This window comes from Helianthus annuus, chromosome 16, assembly GCF_002127325.2.
Source record: "Helianthus annuus cultivar XRQ/B chromosome 16, HanXRQr2.0-SUNRISE, whole genome shotgun sequence".
NCBI classification, from domain to species: Eukaryota; Viridiplantae; Streptophyta; class Magnoliopsida; order Asterales; family Asteraceae; genus Helianthus; species Helianthus annuus.
Window position 1 is genome coordinate 76004578 of NC_035448.2, and position 11875 is coordinate 76016452.

Consider the following 11875-nt stretch of genomic DNA (forward strand, 5'->3'; position numbering starts at 1 on the left):
ACTTCTACTGTCAAGGGCTTTCCAAGTTTTGTTCTAGTCATGTAAAGCAAAGGCTCAAAAGATACTGACACAAAACTCTTATCGGCACCCGAATCAAAAAGAACAGAAGCAGACTGATTGTTAACAAAGAACGTACCGTTGACCACCTCATTGTCTGCACGCGCTTCGTTAGCATTCATCTTGAAGACTCGTCCACGAGCCTGAGCCTGAGCCTGATTCGCATTTGCTAACCTTGGACACTAGCTTCTGTAGTGGGTCAGATCTCCACAGTTATAGCACAAACCAGGAGGAAAGTGAGGTCGTGAAGCCTGAGCCTGTTGTTGAGCAGGCGGTTGAACAACTTACTGAGCTGGGTTACGTGCGGCTTGATTGGGAGCAAAGCGACAAACATCGGCAAGATGACCCGACTTTCCACAGTTAGCACAGAAACGACATTGAACTTGCGGTTGATGGTGACTATTGCATCTGTTGCACTATGGTGCATTCCCCGCATACCGTTTCTTTGCTGGCGGTTGTGTAGGTTGGTTGGGAGCTGCCTGATTGGCTTGGGTAGTGACAGCGAAGTTCTGGGAAGCCTTGCGCTTCCTAGACCCTTTTGAAGAACCAGATTTCTTACCCTTCTTGTTTTCACCCTTACCAGACGATTGTTTCTTATCTTTGTCACCTTTCCTGTGTAGTTTCCCCTTTCTGATCTGCGACTCAGTCAAAGTCGCAGCTAACTCGATTGCCTGACGAACTGTGGTAGGGTTGCTACCAGTGACGATGTCTTGTACGGAGTCAGCTAAACCATCAACATACCTTTCGATAGGTTTCTCGAGTGGGGTTACCATTGTAGGGCATAGCAAACTCAACCCTTCATACCTATCAGTATAAGCCCGGTATTCACCACTATCCTGCTTTAGGTCATCAAACTCCCTTTCTAAAGCCTTTAGTTCATGACGAGGACAGAATTCCCTCATCATAAGAGCCCTAAGCTCTGCCCAGGTCCATGCTAAAGCAACCTCAGCACCACGGTCTCTCATTACCCCGTTCCACCAAGTAAGAGCCCTCTTTTGAAATACGCTAGAGGCAAAGTCGACTTTGCGATTATCAGAACACTTAACATGACGAAACGTACTCTCAATGCTCTCAAACCACTGTAGGAGCCCAGTTGCTCCTTCAGAACTACTAAATTTGAGTGGTTTAGCTGAGTTGAAACTCTTGAAGTTGCATGGAGCATTTTGGTTATTGTTGGCTTGGTTAACTTGAGCAATATGTTTGGGAGTACAGCAGCCATTTGCTGCGAAATGATTGCTGCCAATTCGGCATTAAGTATCGGATTTTCGCGTCGAGGAGGCATTCTAAAAGAGGAAACAAGAGAGAAAACGAGTGAAATGATTAGATGAAAAGCGAGATAATACAAAAATTGGCAAAAGCAAAGATGGTGGTTATTTGTTCGTACCACAAAGCAAACAAACGACACATAGTGACTAATCAAAGTAAATGGGTTAAAAATAATGCATCGTGAAGACATGCTTTAGCCTATAAGTGGACACTCACCCCAAGAGTTCCCAGGTAAGAGTGACTGGTCCGATTATGTGGATTTGTACGAACACTCTAGCCTAGACAGAAAACTCGAGGTACAGGCACCCACCCTTCCAGATTGCACGTGTTCACATTATTTAGACCCAAAACTTTGAAGAGATTTTGAAAACTTGGGAGGCACAAGGCCAAAAGAATCATACAAGAATGGATGATTAAATTTTCAAAATTATTTTGAAAAATTGGAGGGTTCAAAACCTTATAACAAATCATTTAAAAACAGATGATTGATTTTCAAAAATCATTTTAGAAAATGTGTTCTTGTTTTGGTAATCACCTAAGGATAGGTGAAGTGCATGTTTTAAGATCTAAACACAAGCTAACTTATGTTAGGGTCCTAGAAAAGTTATAGTCTAGGTCAAAGCATTACTAATAACCTAATTCCCTATAACCATTGGCTCTGTGTCACACCCCCAAAATCCACCATGCGGAGTATCACCGCTTGTAGGCGTGACATGACCAGGATCAAGCCACCAATCATATTGAACAATGTATTTAAGATAGATAAAATCCAACCACACAATATAATTGGTGATCAAAAGCTAGTTAACCAAGTTCAAATTAAATAGCGGAAGCATAAAACGTGAAACTAAAACATAAGTCTTATAAGTTCATAAAGTTCAAATATTAAGCACGAGACATAACAGTCCATATCCCACAACGACCTCCTCCTCGTGCAAGCTCCATAAGCATCTAACGACCTGTAAGGCATGTAACAACGAGTCAACAACAAAGTTGAGTGAGTTCACAGTTGGTTGTTTAGTTTTAAGTTGTTTCCGAAAACATGGTTTGTCGTTTGCTGGCTTACTTGCCGTGGGGGTTACCCCATAGTTGAAATTATGATTAACCAGTTCCTTCTTTATTACCCAAACCATATCCATAATCAGTGGGGGCTTCCCCATGTGAACCACTAGACCATTACCATATCGACTACTAACGAAAGTAAGTTGTGCCCTACGTCAATGTCTATCATCATTGACAATTTGCCATAGTCCATTAGTACACGCCCGTCCGACTGGCACGGTGTGAGGTTTGTTAAACCTAATAGCGATATTAACTAATGACCCGCTCGCCATTGGACTCGGCGATTAAGTCGATAAAAAATGAGGGACTTCATGATAGAGTTTTTGTCTAGTAAGTTTTAAGGTTGTTGTCCTACCCAAGGAGGACGAACATACATATTCTACCCAACGAGAATACGCAGGATTAATATTGGCATCCTACCCATGGAGGATGGCGGTACATATCCTACCCAAGGAGGATATGTAGGTTCCGTTTAAATTCTTTAACCCATTCCTAACCACCAGGAATCCCATGCCTTAGAAAGTGTGTGAACTCACCTTGGTTTGCTCGGTTAGGTTAGTTACCCTAATAATCAGAAATCTAGCACATCCTAATAAGGTACAGATAACATTCAGTTTCTCATGCATAACATGTATCCTACGTACGGCTTATCTAGTCATTACTTCTGTCACATACCACACAATTCTAATGTCAAGGTACTTTGTTAAGTTATATTATTTTTCCCTAAAACAATATAACTATCTCACAAAATAAACAAGTATCCACACAAGTGTTCTAGTATAAAATATATATTCTAAATATATATTTAACCATTTTACTTGTAAAAATCAACCTCCGATACTTTGTATTTTTGTAAAAAAACTCATGGAGAAATTTATTTTGAAAAACAAAGTTAAAACGTATTTGTGAACACTTGTTAGAAAAATAATTTCTAAGTGTTGGAATTTTTAGAAAATTTCGCCAGAGTTTCTTTTGCAAATGGAGGTGTCCATGCTAATAAGCATATCATTTTCTTTTCCAAAAATCATTCAACAATCAACAACAATTTACCAAGAGCAAACTATTCCATTTGCAAACCAACATGAACTTGATGTCTCATAAAAATGCGTAGTAACTTGGTGAGGCGTTTAGTGGGTTTAGTTACCCTCCAAAGTGTGTTTACTTTTGTTAGAATCTCATTCTCGGGATTTTTAGATGTTCCCAACTTGTGAACATATTTTACAAAAATATTTATTTACAACATTTCCATGTGTCACTAGTATCTATATACTTACTTTATTTCCAAAATAGTGTAAGGATCATGGTCTTTCAAAAACCGTCTTTTAAGCTTGGTTTATTTAGGAAAGTCATTCACAAGTCTTGGGTTTACAAGTTTACTAGTTCATTAGGTTTATTATTTTGCAAGAAAATCATCTTTCTTTCAAGTTCATGTTTAGACTAGAAGATGATTATTTCATGTAAGCACATAATCATCTCCTAACTTGCTAAACTATGTCTTTAATCATAATCTAGCAAGTTCTATGTTATGATCAACATCAATATTAACAAGAAGTCATCAAGTAATCAACAACATAATCAAAACAACTTCATTTCATCAAGATTTCATCCTATTTAACCATTATGTTCAAGCTTTAGGTTTATGTTCTTTTAGTGTTCATATGTTTTCATCAAGATAGAACTATTAACCACTAAAAACATGGAGTAAGGAAGGATTAACAAGAAACTTACAACTAGCTTAAAGCTAGGGAATATCACAAGTAAAAATGTAGAGGATAATAGCAAACGAAAGTGGTCCTTCAAGTTCCGAGTGCTCCACACCTTCTAAACCACCTTGTATCACCTTGAATGAAGCTTGGATTTGAGGGAAGGAAAATCGAAAATGGTGAGTGGTGCAAGGGGGTGCTCGGCCGAAGCTATGGAGGAGAGGGAGAGAAGAAATGGTTGGTGATATGTTGAAGATGAGAAGTCACTTATAACCTCCAAGTCTATTACCCTTTGGTTAATGTGTTGGCAAAGTAAACAACATGATCATCCATAATCTCTAGAGAGATTTCATGGGGATTATGCAAGATTTTAAGAAATCTTATGGTGTGGGGCCCCCATTGGCCGATTACTTGCAAGGGGGGGGGGGTTAAATGTAATTTGTTGGTAAGTAGGTGATTTAGTAGGATGTTTAAGTGTAAGTGTAAGTGTTGTGTCTAGTGTGTAAAATGAATTATGTAGTGTGTTATAGTGTTCGGGAACCAAGACTAGCTTAGAAAAATAAAAACAATGCTTCTTGCAATATTTTAGTGTTACAGGTAATGTCCGGTTGTTCGGTTAGGTATCGTTCCGTTAAAGTGCTAAGTTATTCCATATAGTGTCCTATATATATCTTTTTGTAACATTTTTAATTCCCAACACTTAGGAAGGCATACAAGACTATTTAGTCAATTTTTCTGCACAAGACTAGTATGTTAACTAGCACATGTAAGCATGACGTAGTAAGCAGAAAGCAGTTAAGTAATTCAGCACAGTCATCAAGCACTTTAATTAACAACAATAAATCGTACGGATACATGGAATTATGAGGGTTGTCACATTCTCCCCCTGTTAAGAAAATTTTGTCCCGAAATTTAGCACGTGGTTACTGAGGAAGCTAGTTAAGTTGCGTTGGTTTCCTGGTTTTCCTGGGGTGTCACATCATCCCCCCGTTGGTTTGGAATTTCGTCCTGAAATTCTGCAGTAGCTTCAGCCTCAGTAGTGGTTGGACTTTTCTTAAACAACTGGGGATACTTGAGTTTCATTTGGTCTTCTCGTTCCCAGGTATACTCTGGGCCACGACGGGAATTCCAACGAACTCGGACAAGAGGTATTCTGGTACGCTTGAGAACTTTAACATCTCGATCAGTAATCTCTACTGGTTCCTCGACGAATCGCAGCTGGTCGTCGATAGTGAGTTCCTTGAGAGGAACTATGAGGGTCTCATCTGACAGACACTTCTTCAGATTCGACACATGGAAAACATTGTGAACTCCGCTGAGTTCTGCCGGTAGATTCAGCTTGTAGGCCACCTTGCCAATTTTCTCAATGATTTCGAAGGGTCCAACATATCGTGGGTTGAGTTTGCCTCATTTTCCAAAACGAACTACACCTTTCCAAGGTGAGACTTTGAGTAGCACTCGATCCCCAACCTGGAACTCGAGTGGTTTCCTTTGCTTATCAGCATAGCTTTTCTGACGGTCACGAGCTGCCGCCATTCGTTGTCGTATCTGAGCAATCCTCTCAATTGTATCTACTACAAGTTCTGGGCCTGTGATTTGACTGTCGCCAACCTCTGCCCAACAAAGAGGTGATCGGCACTTTCGTCCGTACAATGCCTCGAACGGAGCGGCCTGGATACTTGTGTGGTAACTGTTGTTATACGAAAACTGCACTAACGGGAGGTGCTTTTCCCAGCCATTACCAAAGTCGATTACAAATGCCCTAAGCATGTCTTCAAGGGTTTGGATGGTGCGTTCAGATTACCCATCCGTCTGTGGATGATATGCCGTGCTCATGTCTAATCGAGAACCAAAGGACTTGCGCATAGCTCGCCACAACTCAGATGTAAAATGTGAGTCAGGATCAGAAATGATGGAGGTTGGCACTCCGTGCCTTGATACTACTTCCTTTAGGTAGTGTTAGTGCATTTATGTCTATCGCCTCCGTCAATCTAGTCCGTAGCTGAAAACTGTTTAATTCTAGACTTTATGTTGTAATTAGTAGAGAAAAGGCAAGGTGGCATTATTGTAAATAAGGGGAACTCTCCATATATGCTTTGCCTATAAATAGAACTCTAGGGGTTAGAGTTTAGAACTTTTTGTCACTTTGCTCATTTGAAGACTTTGGAGAGCTTGGATCCTAGAGAGAGAAACTAGAGAGAGAAAGGGACATCGTGATTCAGGTGCTTTGTACGATTTCATATTTTTGAATAGAATCACATATTATATTACGTCTCGTGTGTTCGGTCACGTTCATGTACGGATTCCGCACGTCACACGTTCAGTTACGCAATCGTTTCGGAGTCAAAACTGGTCCTAACAAGTGGTATCAGAGTAGGAGCTCGATTGTACGGATCAAACGCATGATTACGCACGGAAAATCATCAAAATCAGATCCAAATTTCATTCAGATTTGTCAAATTTCTTCACTCTTACATCTTCTTCATGTTTTTAACAGAAAATCACAAAATTAAACGACTTTTTACGGTTAAAAATTGTTGATTGTTGGATATGTTATGCGAAAGTATCTGATCTACAAGCCTACAAATTTTCAAGTCAAAATTCCATGCCGTTTGGGAGAAATCTGAGTTTTCGTGATCGTTTTTGCTGAACTGATCGTCACCAGCCGTTCGGCCAGCCTATTCGATCGAACAGCAAAAGCATAACCATTCGGCCAGCCTGTTCGATCGAACAGCCTAGCCGTTCCATTGCACTACTTTTCATTAAAGTGATTTGACTTTTTTTGACTTACTGGCCGATCGAACACACTATTCGATCGAACAGTCTATTCGTTACACTGAGCATTTAATAGGGTTGACCGTGTTGACTTACTGACCGATCGAACACGCTGTTGATCGAATAGTCTGTTCGTTCCATTGCATTACTTGTCTTGTCAAACTCAACCGAACGAACAGCAAATCATTTCATGACACGTCATTCTTTTCGCGTCACTTGGTCAGTAATTTGTTTTAAAGCACATTAATTAAAGTCTTGCATGTGATCATTCAATACTTAACTGTCCAAAACTGTCATCGGTCCAATGAAATTCTTGATATCATAAGTGTTAGAGATTAACGGCCAAATAGGATACAAGCTAATCATAAGTTGTCGGTTATAAACACAGTCTGCATGTGATAAAAGGGAATCGATTCAATTGAATTCATTTGATTCAAAGTTGTTGTCAGATTACATGTGATTGTTATCATTACATCTGTTGTTTCCATTATTCATATCATGTGATATAATCGGTCCAATGATAATAATGTGTTTTGAATATATTGTTGTCAGCCACTTTTTGAAAGTCACAAGTGACTTGGACGGCCCAATGAGATCTTAAAATCCATCTGTATTGTCGGCCATTACTTGAGATAAAATTAAATCATTTGTAGTTCATTTCAGTCAAGCGGCCCAATCAACAAACTTGATTAAAGTTAGGCGGCCCAATTATATTTCAAGCACATATAAAGTGTCGGTCATATTACATGTGATTTCATAATTACTTGTTATACTTTGACATGAACTTTTAAACATTGTCAGTGTTTTTAAGTGATAAGCTCGACCCAAAATCCATAATACTAGCGGCCCAATGAGATAATAAATTGAAAATTAAGCTTGCAAGTGAACTTTTAACAGTTGTCAGCCATTTTGATTCAACCCATGTGATATTGTATTTGTTCAAAGTTGGCAGATCTTTGAGATTGTAAGTCATTGTTAAAGTCAAAGTAGTCAAAGTGTCAGCCAGTTTGTCGGGTAGTGATATTCAAACGAACAGCACATCATTCTAACCGATCGGTCAAGCTTTGTCTTTTTGTGCCATTGGTTGAAGTGCAAGCCGATCGAACAACACATTTGTCGTGTAGTGATTTTGTTCGAACAGTGTGTCGTTTGAAGTGCCAACCGATTCAAAGTTCATTGTTGTGTAGTGTTTCCAATCGGCTAGCCTAACCGTTCGGCTAGCCCAACCGATCGAACAACAAGTTGACTTTTGTTGACTCACCTGATCGAACACCCTAATCGATCAAATAGAAACCTGTCCGATCGACCAGCATACTGTCCGATCGATCAACCTCCCGTCCGATTCAGGTTGTTGAATAAATTTTTGAACTAATTGTTTGTTTGTGTGATTCAGGTAATTCAAGAAGTTCAAACCATGGCAGAAGAAAATGTTACTACTGAAATCAAAGAGAAAACCAGAGAAGAAATTCTAAGCGAGAAAACAATGAGAGAAAGATTCATTGTGGGATGCAGAATGGAGAAAATGCAGGAAGAATATGAGAATGCTGTTGCGAACAAAAGATGGGATAAGAAGCAGGAACGTTTTGTCAACAAACAAGGTGAACCGGTCATTCCAAAAAGTGACATAGTTCATGATGATGTTCTTCTTGTAATTCCTCGATCCGGCGAATATTATTCTAATGTTGCAAAAGACAAGACATATGTGAAAAGGCTGGATAAAATCATCAAGGATGCTATGACAACAAAACTGAGGAAGAGGAATGAAGAAAGAATGAAGAAGAACATTGAGAATTTGGTTGATGATTTGAAGAAAGCTGCTGAGGAGGTCAAGGTTGAAGAAAAAGTGAAAGATGGAGTTGAGAAAGCTAAAGAGAAGGTTGTTGAGAAAGAAGCTGTTACTGAAGAACAGCAAGTTGAAGAAGTCAAGAAGGAGAAGGAAAGTTCGATAGAAGTGAAGGTTGAAAGTTCAACAGATGTTGCTGGTAATGTTGTTGATGAGAAGCAGCAGAAAGAAGCTGACCAGACAAAAACAGAAGCAAACACCAAGGTGCCAATCACTGAGGTAAATTCTAATTCTAACATCTTGACTGAAACTATTGAATAGTGCAAGAAATGCATGGAAACTTGCAGTGCTTGTACTGAAAAAGATGAAAAGATCAGAACAAGAGATCTTGATTTTGCAAAACTTGAAGAAGTTTTTAAAAACAAGTGCAAAGAAATGTTTGAAAATGAAAAGTTTTTAAAAGAAAACAATGAAACGCTTTCAGTAAAATGTAAAAAGATAGAAAAAGAAAATGAAGTTTTGAAAGAAAATGTTTCTAAAATGAAAGAAGAATGTTCACAAAAAGAAAGCATTTGCCAAGAAATGAAAAAGGAATATGATTCAATAAAATTGGCATATCACATTACGAAAGAGTCATTTGAAAAAGTAAAAAGTGAAATGAAACTTGCTCAATCAAGATTGAAATACTGTTTTGAAACATCAAAGGAACTAAAACGAATGTACTCAATAAAGCAACAAGTTGTCAATTCTTACATTGAGGATGTTGCTAAGCTAAAGCGTCAGATTGCTGATTTAGAACAGGATAACAACAAGTTACATAGTTATCATGCGTCATCATATGTGCTTGAAAGAATTTTCAACATAAAACCGGGTGATGATGATTCTGAGAAAAACAAAAAAGGGCAATGGTTCTGAGTATCATCAAGTTCCTCCACCGGAAAAGTTTGCATTTTATGATGATGAAAAGGTCGAAAAAGCTTTCAACATGGTAGATCAATTGCCAGATAACATTGACGTAACCTATTCCAAATCTGATGATTCTAGTGATTCAGAGGTGGTAGGTAAGGTCGTTGAAAGTGTGTTGAAAGAAGAGTCGGTTGATACACGTAAAGCTGAATCACATGATGAAAATGAAGGTAGTTTTCATGAAGAATATCTGAAAAACTCAAAATCTAAGAAAGATTTGAATGATGATTCAAAAGGATTGGTTTATACCATGATTGGATCGGACAAATTATTCTTAGATATTGTACTCCCGATTCAGAATGTGATTTCAGAAAAGATTGACAAAGTTTTCAAAATGGTTGAGATTGAAAAGTCTGAAATTCCAAAGTTTGCTAGAAAAGGTCAGAAAACTTTTTATAACAAACCTGGTGTTAAGAAGAAAAACATGAAGGCTGGGTTGGGTTATAAAAAGAAACAAAATTGGAAGAAAAATGAAACGCCAAATTATCAAGAAAAAATGAATTTTGTTCAAGGAAAAAGTTTAGCAGAAGAGAAAGAACTCAATATTGGACGACAGTCTAATGATGAGTTTTTAGCTCAAAAGAAAAAGCAACAACCACAGGTCAAAGATGTGTCCAAGAGAACATGTTTCAAATGTGATCAAATTGGACATCTTGCACGAAAGTGTCCAAATCTGAAACCTGTTGATGTTGACAAAAAGAAATCTGAAAACGTTGAGAAACAAAAATCTGAGAAATGTGAAACAAAGGTCCATCAAATTTGATTCGAAGCAAACTTGGAGGTACAATACAAACAAGTTTGCTTCAAATAAAAGTTGGAAATCAAACCAGAATAGGTTAGATTCAAGACAGACCTGGAATTCTCACACACCCAGATTAAGAACAACACAAAGTTGGAAAACATCAGTTGATATGACAAAACCCCAACTGTTTTGGAAACCAAAAGTTGTTGTTCAAAATCAAAGTGATCAAAAAGAGACACATTTTTATAAAAGAGGTACACCAAAAGGTCAAATATGGAGTGTTAAGAAACAAGTGACTTCGGTAGACGATGCTAAAATTGACAAAGTTTTTGTTCAAATCGACAAAGATTTTCCGAAGCTAAATGATGCATATTGTGTTGAAATGCCTAAGGTTCAATAGACCTGGGCTAAATTGTTCAAGTGACTGAATAGTTGAATGTGCAGGTGCTCAAGAAATTTGAAGATTGTGAGAATGGAAATCGGAGCAGCCTGGCACGAGAAGAGAAGACTGCTGGACCCTGTGTTGGTTGAAACAAGGCGTTTATTTGTTTTCTGCACATAAATAAACAATATTTCAAAAATCCTAAAAAATTGAAAAATTAAAAAAACCAAAAATATGTTTTTATTTTGTTAAAAAAATTTGAAAAATTTAAAAACTATGTTACTTGAATATGCCGAAACCCTCACGACGGAACAAACATGATTAATTTCACAAGATTGAAAAACGGTTTTCAAAGTGAAAAAAACAATGTGTTGTAAATCATGGGGGTATTTACTGCTTTTCGTGCAATATGGTTCACAGTTAGCAGAAAATGGATAGCGAGACGAAGCTATCAATATCAGTTTGTCAAATTTTCTTTAAATGTTTTGAATTTTAGGGGGAGTAAAAATTTCAGAAAATACAAAAACATTAGAAAATTTGAAAAAGGCAAAAACATGATAAAATTCAAAAATTGAGATTTTGTGTAAAAAGAGGAAATGATAGTACATCAGTAGACAATCACAGTACTCTAAAGAAATGGAATGTTTAAATGTGATAAATGGTCTCACTGATGATATGTCAGTAGATTTTTACACGCTTAGTAGATTGTTTTTCGAGATATAAACCTAAATTTCAAACTTACTTATTTCGTGGGGAACATCTCTCGGATATATAGGTAACCCCTGAAATCTTGTTTGAAAGACCCCTCTTTCTGAGATACTAGGTCTTTATGCTTAGTGATATCTGGGGTATTATCCCGGGACTTCTGATTTTGCGGAAGCAATGGCCTAGTCCCCGTATAATACTTTCTGCTTGCTTGAAATATAGCATCGCCCTCAGTACAAAAAATGATGAAACATTGTAAAATGCTAATCATGTGCTGTTGAAGAAAAGATTCTCTAAAGGGAACACACCGAAAGTCGAACCGTCATCTCTCTGCTGAACGGAAGTTCTGACATGAGCTATCACGGTTTCGCATTTAAGCCTTTACAGATAGCATCTAGGTATACTCACCTGTAAGACTGAATATTGGGATCTGG